Source organism: Vicia villosa, linkage group LG2, assembly GCF_029867415.1.
Source record: "Vicia villosa cultivar HV-30 ecotype Madison, WI linkage group LG2, Vvil1.0, whole genome shotgun sequence".
In the NCBI taxonomy this organism is placed as follows: Eukaryota; Viridiplantae; Streptophyta; class Magnoliopsida; order Fabales; family Fabaceae; genus Vicia; species Vicia villosa.
The window spans coordinates 83,728,441-83,738,789 of NC_081181.1; positions in this window are offsets into that span (position 1 = coordinate 83,728,441).

Consider the following 10,349-nt stretch of genomic DNA (forward strand, 5'->3'; position numbering starts at 1 on the left):
CTGAGTCACGACAACAAAGTCACGACAACTGAGTCACGATAATGGAATCACGACAACTGAGTCACGACAACAAAGTCACGACAACTGAGTCATGATAATGGAATCACGACAACTGAGTCACGACAACAAAGTCACGACAACTGAGTCATGATAATGGAATCACGACAACTGAGTCACGACAACTGAGTCACGACAACAAAGTCACGACAACTGAGTCACGATAATGGAATCACGACAACTGAGTCACAACAATCAATTCACTCATATGATCCAGACGCTCAGGGCAATCGAGCCAACGAATTCTAACACCACCCTCCTGAAACCCCTGTGGTGATCACCGCTCCTATGCCTAGTCATGACAAGATTGATTGACATCTCGACGGACGAACTTTTGGATCATTAGATCTACTTTCATTTGCAAGTTCTTTCCTGTTTGTTTAAACATTTAACTCATGATAGACATTATCTGTTTTAATAATCATCATCAGTGCATTGCATATATTTGTCTTGAATAAATTATTTCGCTATCACTCATTTTAAATTATGTCTCTACTTTGCATATGTTTTGTGATATTCAACTCCTGTTAAAGCTGTATGCCTTTTAAGGGAGGATGACGAAAACGATACCGCAACCTCATACAGTATGCTTTTTAAACAGACTATGCTGACGATGTACAGGCATTGTTTCAAACCCTAAACAGTGGAGATATAAGGATGTTAATCCCTCGTCAACCCCTTTGAGCCTAAGGAGTAGAAGTTTCTTTCTTGTACTAATTAAAACCCTTGATCATAACCTGGGGCAGGGTAGTTCTCAGTTAATTTAGCTGTGCATTCTATTTTAAAGAGAATCATTTAGTACATCTTTCAACAAAGGTTTCAATCACAAGCGTTCATCCGCACACATCAAAGAAGTGTTGGGGACGTCAATCAAAAGCCAATGATGGTTCATCAATCATTAAGCAAGGCAGTCAATATCTTTCAAAAAGAAAAAAAAATGAAAAAACATATATACAAAGAAAAGCTTGCCAAGTCAAAAATCAAAAAGACGACTTAGGCAAAAAAATCAAGGCATCCCGCTGACTGTAAGCTCAAAATAGACAGTTCAGGCAAAAGTTAGGGATATCAAAAAATGAAAAAAGAAGTCAATAAATTCCTGAATAACACAATGTTGTGACTACCAAAAGGAAGAAGTGACTGCCATCTCAAAAGTTCTCTTTCTCAAAGGTGCAAATCCAAAAGTCTCTTGGAACCTGAATGCATAAGTTGAATTAACTGAGCTTAGGACTGAAGATCATCACGAAGAGGGGTGGGTACAATCAAATTTTGAGCCTTTATCCTTTGTTTCTTAAACCGTGAACCAAGCCACGTTACAACCCTTGAAAGTCCTAATTGAAGCATGGTTAGTTCGAAAGCATACCGTCACCAAAAAGGTATCCCGACTCCTTAAGGTTTACTACAAATGCTAAGTTGATATCCTGTTTTTACAAACATCACATTGTTACAAATAGCATGTTTTACAAATATCATGCTTTTACATCTCTTGTTTTAATGTTTTTCAAAAAACTCAAGACAAACGTATGCATTGCATCTCATGAATTCATGTTATACCCCAAAATTTGCCCACATATTTTTCAAGAAAACTCCAATCTGAAAATTAAGGGTCTCATATAATCATGGATTTTTATTTCAACAAATATCCTGACATATGAAATACTTAGTTTTTAGAATTTTTCTTATACAGTAATTTGGCTTGCAGTTGAATTTATTCTTACGCAAACACCAAATACTGTTTATTACTTCACACATGCTATTTATTTATTTACAGATAAATAGTACTAACACAATTGGTACAGAGTTAAAATCTTTTTGCAGGCGCAGAATCAGGAAACTCAGACTGTACTGGTAACAGTAAATATTAGTTATTTATTATGTCTGTGTTTTTAACAAGTCATGTAAATAAACTTTCATTTTTCACATAAAACAAAAACAAAAAAACAACAAAAAAGAAAATTAACTTTGACTGTTGATTTTTCACTTTTAACTGCTGTTTCAATACCTGAACAGTCAGTTGACAGCCAAACTGCTGGCAGTACAATTCTCAGTGTTTTGTACCATCAATCAAATCAATCTTTCACAATTCAAAATTCCAAGATTTTTGTTCTAGAAGTCTTCTGAATATCACGCGATTAGCAGAGACTCAACACTGCACAAAAATCAGGTACGCTTAACTGTCTCCTACACAAACAGTCCCTAATCAGGGTTTTTCTTGTTTTTACAGGAGCAACAAGTTTTTGAGAGCTCAAATGGATTTCATATACATCCATATATCTCAAAGTACCATCATACAAATTTTCAAACTTCAATTCACTCAGACGCACCGTCAGCAGCTCAAACAGTCAACAGACGACCCGTTTGACCAAAAAAGTCAACAGACAGTCAAAAATGAAATTTTTTGTCAAAGTCCATATTTTGTCAAAGGATTCATCATTTGATCATTGGATGATCATAATTCATCAAGGAAAGATCAAAAATCAACAAAACCCTAAGATTTAAAATTAGGGTTTTTGCCTGAAAAGTCAACTCAACTTTGACTGATCATAACTCTCTCATCCTTCATCCAAAAAATTCAAACCAAAGCTTGTTTTGAAGGAAATTCAATTATCTTTCAAATGCCATTGATCCCATGGTCATTGGATTCACCATTTGAAAAATATGACCAAAGACATTACAGGTCATTTTCAAAGTCAACAAAAAGACACTTTTTTCAAAAGGACACACAAGGAGCTTCAAAAATCATTTTGACATGAGACCAAAGGCATTGGTTAGAGGACTTTTTGAGGTTTCCAAAAAGTGCAAGATCTCCTTCATATGACAAAAATTGAAGGATTTACACCTTGTTGAAGTTGGCTAAATTTTGGAAAATGCATGAAACCAACGTTGTTCAAAATTGCATTTTTTCCAAATGGGGCCAAGTTTTCAGCATTCAAACATCTTTTCCATGTTACTATGGGCCTCCCACGACCAAGACTAAGCCCATACCTTTTTTTTATCCATTTTTGCATGATTTTATCTTATTTTAAGATTAAAATTAAAAGGAAAATGCATGGATAATGGTTAGCTTACAAATCAAGCATGACTCACCTCAAAGAATCTTCATCTTTCTGCAGAGAATTGAAGGGCAAGGCAGGTGCATTGAAGGCAAGATGACTTGGTCAAGAATTCAAGCTTTTTTAATATTAAAAAATCAAAGTTTCAACAAAGGCAACTAAAGACACTTCTTAGCTTCAATTGTAAGCACTCAATGCTTATAAATAAGCTATCATAGTTCAGTAACATAAGAGAGGCGAGTTCAGAAGCATACATAAGCTCATAACACTTGTAATCACTTGAAAAAAATTCAAAGAAAACTCAAATTCGAATTTGTAATTTCAGTCCATTTCAATACAAACTAAGCATTCATACACCTTCCTTGAACATCACTGAAACTATCTCAATCAATTACAAGCCTTGAAGCTCACTGAATCGAGCTACACAGGTCAAAATTTGTTCAAACTAAAATCAATTCGTATCTGGTTATTCACACAGGTTTAACAAGATGTAGACATACTATTGAGTTTGGTTTGAGGTGTAGATCGTTTCTGGAAACTTAATTGAAGTTTGGACATGTACAAACGAAATCACCATTTTAGGGTTCATAGCTTCAAAATTAGGGCTTCCCAAATTAGGAAAAATTAGAGGTTCTAATTAACACCATTGAATTCGCATGGACCAAACGAATTGAACTGTTAGGTCGCGCCAAATTTATTTGTACGTTTGACCCTATTCGCTATTTTGCAGGTTTAGTAAGTAACCAATTACAGCGCTTTTGATAAGAAAGCGCTATTAAAAGTCTTGTCTGAAGGTTGAAGACGAAGACGTGTCACCCCTCTATTGGTTCTGACGCGCGCGCTTTTTTGAATATAACCCTTGGTTTCAGTGCTTTGCAGGCGCGTCATAAGTGATGTTCCCTCACCATCTGGACCACTTGATTTCATTTAATGAGTCATCCAACGCTCCAGATCACGTGTGCACATCATACTCCCTCAATCAAACCACACAGGATCAGTATCCTTTTATTTTCTATTTTATTTTCTATTTTATTTTAATTTCTTTGATAAATTAATTAAAAATAGTTTTAAAAATCCAAAAAATACACAAAAAATATTTTTAGACTTCTAAAATAATATATTATTTTCTGAAATAAAAATATTTTATTTTCTTCAAAATTTTAATATTTTTGCATAATTAATTAGTATATATTTATATATTTGCTTTTTAATTATTCTAACCAATCAAAAAATCATAAAAAATTTGTTCTCTATATTAAATATTGTTTATATATTATAAACTAATTTTTTACATATTTTGAATAATTTTCTTTTTAAGTTTTAATTATTTGTATAATTATTTGCATAATTATGTTTTAATTAGCTTAAATCAATTTCAAATCAATTTCAAAAATCCCAAAAAAATTAGTTTTGTTTTAAAATTAATTAACAAATATTTTGTACATATTTTAAGCTTAATTTCTAGGTTTAAATCAATTTTCATCTTTTTCTTCATTTTAATTTAATTAATCATGCATTAATTATAATTAAAATAAATCATAAAAAATCCAAAAACATGCCTTTTATTTTTCTTGCAATTTAAATTCCTAGATAAATGTATAGGATGTCAAATTCATGTAAATAGGCTAGTTTACGTTTCCTGCACAATCGATGTAATAGCGTAGATTTACTTTCCGCACTTTACATTTCCGCATTTTAATTTCCAGCACATATAAACTGCGTGTATGTCAAAGATAAAATTGAACCGTTAGATCACTAACTTCAAAGATAAATATCTGAATCCAATCACAATCACATTTGCACCTCTTCAGGTAATCCTTTTTCACAATCTTTCAAAATCAAAGTCAAAATTCTACTGTTTTGAGTACAAAATCGAACCTTGCTTTTATATCCAGTGAAAGGATAGATTTTTAAAGGAAATAGGATAAAGACCTTACAACTCAGGGTAGACCTCCTAGTTTGCTTGCTCAAATCAAAACAAACAAAATTCTCATACACTGTTGTTTTTTCAAAACTATTCAAAAAAGACAATACTTTGTATACATCCAAACACGGATTATTACAAAGTTAACGTTCTTTTCAAAAACATCTTTCGAAAGATAAACAAGCATTTTGTATACATCCACGCACGGATCATTACAAAATTCAATTTACAAAGGTATTTGAAACCACATATGAGCAATTTCAGAGCAATTGAAAAGTCATCGAAAAACAAGTGAGCTAAGCAAACTTAAGAGCCCATGGATAACCATGGATACAAAGGGTGCTAACACCTTCCCTTTGTATAACCTACCCCCTTACCCAGAATTTCTTAAAGGTCTTTTTTCTGTTTCTTTTATAAACCTTTCCTTAATTGGATAAAATAAAAGGTCGGTGGCGACTCTGTGATATTTTCAAAAAATGCGAAAGCATTAAGCGATAAAAAAAGAGTCAGTTCACGTATCTCTACAGATCAGAGGTATGGCCCGGTATTAAAAAAAAATCGGAGGTCCACAATTCATTATTAAACAAATTCTGCTACATAATTTCAAATGTTAGCAACAGAAAGAATTTGCACAGGGTACAACCAATGACTGAAAGTTATCCCGACAGACAAGATTACTCCGAGAAGCAATGTCTCCTACGTATACAAGGGGCATGGCATGCTTTGCCCAATCAATCTGGGGCAATCAAGTCAAGATTCAGAGAATCTCTCAAGGATGCCAAAACAATCAGGGGCATGCATCCAAATAGATCTGAAGCTACTTCCTAACCAACATGGGATATTGTCTTTGGCCTATGATTACTAGGGGCATGTCGCCCATAGTACACATCTCATAAAGTCCTCGCGAGGCGAATCTTTCCAAAGTCCCTACTAGCAGGGGCAAATCTATGCAAGTCCAGTTTGACATCTTGATCAATACTCAGTGGTGTGTCCCAATCAATACAAATCCAGGAATAGTAGTTACTATAATACTGGGGGCAATGTTCAAGGCATCCATGCCTTCCCACAACTCTGACTTCACAAGATCATATCCCCACAGATTAATCATTAAGAAGATACTTTCAAATGTTCTCGTCCTAACAAAGACTTAACTCCCCAACAGAGTTTACATCTTCAACACTACCGGTTCTCCAACACTTTGCTCTTCTCCAACATGGTGTATTAATATCTCTAATCCCCAATCAGGGTACATCAAGTCACCGATCATCTCCAAGCAGAAATCATAAATTCCCAGCTGAGCATCTTCAAGACAAGATCAGACAGTACAATTACAAGGACATAAAGATCTACTTTCTTAATCAAAGACAACATAAATCATATTCACATATCATATGTCATAAACATATCCATACACTGCATACATTACCTCATAATGAACTCATACATAACATGCAAAAGCTCTCATTTATTTTGAGGGATTCATTACATAACCCATGCATCATGACATTGCATAAAGATTAACCTTACATTTTTCAGAATACAGGTACCGACAAATGAACGAAATCTCCAACTTTCCAAGATCTAATTCAGCTACTACGAATGGTACTGACACGATCAACGCTCGAAGATCTAATTCATTTACCACGAACGGTAATGACACGATCACTTTCAAAGTCTAATTCAGCTACTACGAACAGTACTGACACGACAAAAGATCTAATTCGGTTACTACGAACGGTACTGACACGGTCAACTCTCAGAGATCTAATTCATTTACCACGAACGGTAATGACACGATCACTTTCAAAGATCTAATTCAGTTACTACGAACGGTACTGACACGATCAAGCTATCAGAGGTCTAATTCTATCATCACGAACGGTGTGGACACGATCACTGGCCTTCCCAGTCTAATTCAGTCACTACGAACGGTGCTGACACGACAAGAGAATCTAATTCTATCATCACGAACGATAAAGACACGATTATCTCCTCAGATCTAATTCTATCATCACAAACGATGTAGACACGATCATCTTTCCAAGATCTAATTCAAGTATCACGAACGATACTGACACGATCAATTCCCAAGGATCTAATTCATTTACTACGAACGGTAATGACACGATCAACGCGCAAAATTCAACTACCAAGATGGCATCCACAAGCCCATCTCCGACAAAAGTCCCTACTTCAAATAGGGCAAATTTCTTGGTATTCTTATGTTCAATCATCTTCCACCTTCAGATACCGACTGGCGCGCAAACCACTCTACATCTTCAGGTTTAAGATAATTGAACAGGGGCAGCTGTCATACCCCAAAATTTGCCCATACATTTTCCCTACACAAATACAAATCAAAGTACAAAGCTCCTAGACACACTCTCCTAAGCAAAGATCAGAGAACTAGGGTTTGGTTTGTTAAAAGGAAAAGCAGTGAATCAATGGTCAAGAACATCTCCATAGGGTTAAAATTGAGAGAGATATGAAGTTCACGAGTTGGCTAAAATTCAAGAAAGGCACAAAACCCTAATTGCACATTTTTGTGTTTTTGGATTAGTGGGCCTAGGTTTTGGATCCTAAGCATGTTTGTGACCAAGAAGGACCTATAATTTTATCTTCATATCTTATGACTATTTTAATTAATTTATTTGGATTTTTATTTATTAAAGATAAATAAATTAAGTAAAATCAAAGAAGTGATGAAGATAAATTGTATGGATCAGTTTTTAATCATCTAATGGCCCAAATATTCATATAAGAGAGTCCAAATTCGGAATATTGAGATAATAGAGAAGGATGGCCAAATTTAGAAAGAATTATATAATATTTTCTTCAAATTTCCAAGTCACCTAAGAAGTTAAGGTCCAAGCCCAATAATTGACCTAATGTGCTCCTAATATATACTTAAAGACATCAGAATGCGAGGGGGGAGAATGGACAAGGAATATAGGGTTTGCAACAAGTGAACATTCTTTCACAAACTAGGGCACGTGAAGAAATATTTCTCAGCAAGTTATGGTGCAAGAAAAATGTTCAAACATATTCCTGAGGACTAGAGGAAGCTCTTGCAAACATCCTTGCGACCTGAGATAGCCCAGAAAGCGCCCTCCAAATTGCCACGGTTTGTATAGGTTTCCTTGATTTCAAAACTTTATTATAGTCCGTTTAATTAGTTTTGATGTATCCATTCATGTTTATATTAATGTTTAAGGTCGTTTAGATCAATCGTTTGTGAGTTTTGACCTAGGAATGGAGATTTGCCATTGTTAGGGCACAAGAGAACAATCTTCGCGTTTTGGTGGTTACGGCCATTATCGAATCAAGCTAACCCCATATTCCTGATCAAGGCACAATCCTAAAACGATCTGGGCTGTATAGTGTGTTGTTTGTTTCGATTTTGCAGTTTTTCTTTGTTTGCAGCGTTAGCTACGAAATCGTGTAGCCAGGATCGTAGCAAATCCCAAACAAAATCCGTAGCTAATTTTCTGCAGCAATTGGATGAAGACGATGAAGGGATGAGCGGCACGTGTGTTGGTATGATTCGTGGGTCAAAAAATCCAGCGATCAGCGCAATCTGATTGGCCATCCGCATAGCGCCTGGGGCCCACTTTGAACCAGTGTTTGACTCTTTTGAATCTTTATTTATTTATCATAGTTATTGTTTGTTTGCTAAACTTTTAACGTGAAAATCACGCAGCATAGTTGGAAAAGCGCTGCTTTGGTAGTCCCAGGGTCACGAGTTCGACCCCTGGGAGGTTCCTTATTTTTGAAAGGAATTCCTTGTTGAATCCAGTGTGCTTCTTCACCTCTTGTCCACGACGCGCCCTCCATCCATGGCCGTCAGATCCTCTTTCTTCCAGATCCAACGCTTCAACCAACGCAAGACCACCATGAACCAGCAAGAATGCTCCACACCTAATCAAAGCTAAGATTTCTAACTTTCTTTTTATTTTTAAATCACATAAATATTTATTTTATTTTCTTATCCTTTTTTTATTGTTTATATTTTATTTTAAATTAGTTATTATAGTGAATTATAATTATTTATTTTTTATCGAGAAGTTCGATCTTTTCATATTTTTGTCAATAAGTATTTTTAAACAATAAAAATTGTTATTTTTGTATATATTTTTTAATTAATTAAGTAAAAATTAATAATTATGTTTTGTTAACCTTGATTTATTTATAACCCTAGAAATCTTTAGGTAGGTGTTATCCACTAACGCATTTTTAACCTTATGAACCCTTTAGGTCACAATAAGTTTTCTTTTTAGGGTTTCTCTCAATTAAGGTTTGTAGAACATTCATACATTGAGATTTCTCTTCTTTGTGTATATTTTCAGGGTTACCTCATATCCTCCGACTACGCGCTGTCAAATCAAAAGCTAAGTTTCTATTTCTTCTCTTGTTTCTATTTCTTTTCTTCTTTAAATATCTTTTAATTTTATTTTCGCCTTTGCCTAAAATAGGTTTGCTTTAAATAGGTAATGAATCTGTAATACACTAACCCTTATTTATTCTCTTTTAATTTTCAGGGTCAATCGAAGGTTTGAGGGAGATCAAGGCATTCAATGTTTAAAGCTAATTATTGACCCTTCTTATTTATTTTTTTCGTTTGTTAATTTCCCCCATCCCTGCAGGTGTTTATTGTAATAGCGTAGGAATTTATTTTCTGCCTTTAATTTCCGCTCATTTTAAACTGCGTGGTTAGTAATCTTAGGGAGTGCAAGCCTTTAACAAGATTAGAATAACTATAATTATAAGATAAATATTATCTGAATAAATATTGGTTCTGACGCGCGCGCTTTTTTGAATATAACCCTTGGTTTCAGTGCTTTGCAGGCGCGTCATAAGTGATGTTCCCTCACCATCTGGACCACTTGATTTCATTTAATGAGTCATCCAACGCTCCAGATCACGTGTGCACATCATACTCCCTCAATCAAACCACACAGGATCAGTATCCTTTTATTTTCTATTTTATTTTCTATTTTATTTTAATTTCTTTGATAAATTAATTAAAAATAGTTTTAAAAATCCAAAAAATACACAAAAAATATTTTTAGACTTCTAAAATAATATATTATTTTCTGAAATAAAAATATTTTATTTTCTTCAAAATTTTAATATTTTTGCATAATTAATTAGTATATATTTATATATTTGCTTTTTAATTATTCTAACCAATCAAAAAATCATAAAAAATTTGTTCTCTATATTAAATATTGTTTATATATTATAAACTAATTTTGTACATATTTTGAATAATTTTCTTTTTAAGTTTTAATTATTTGTATAATTATTTGCATAATTAT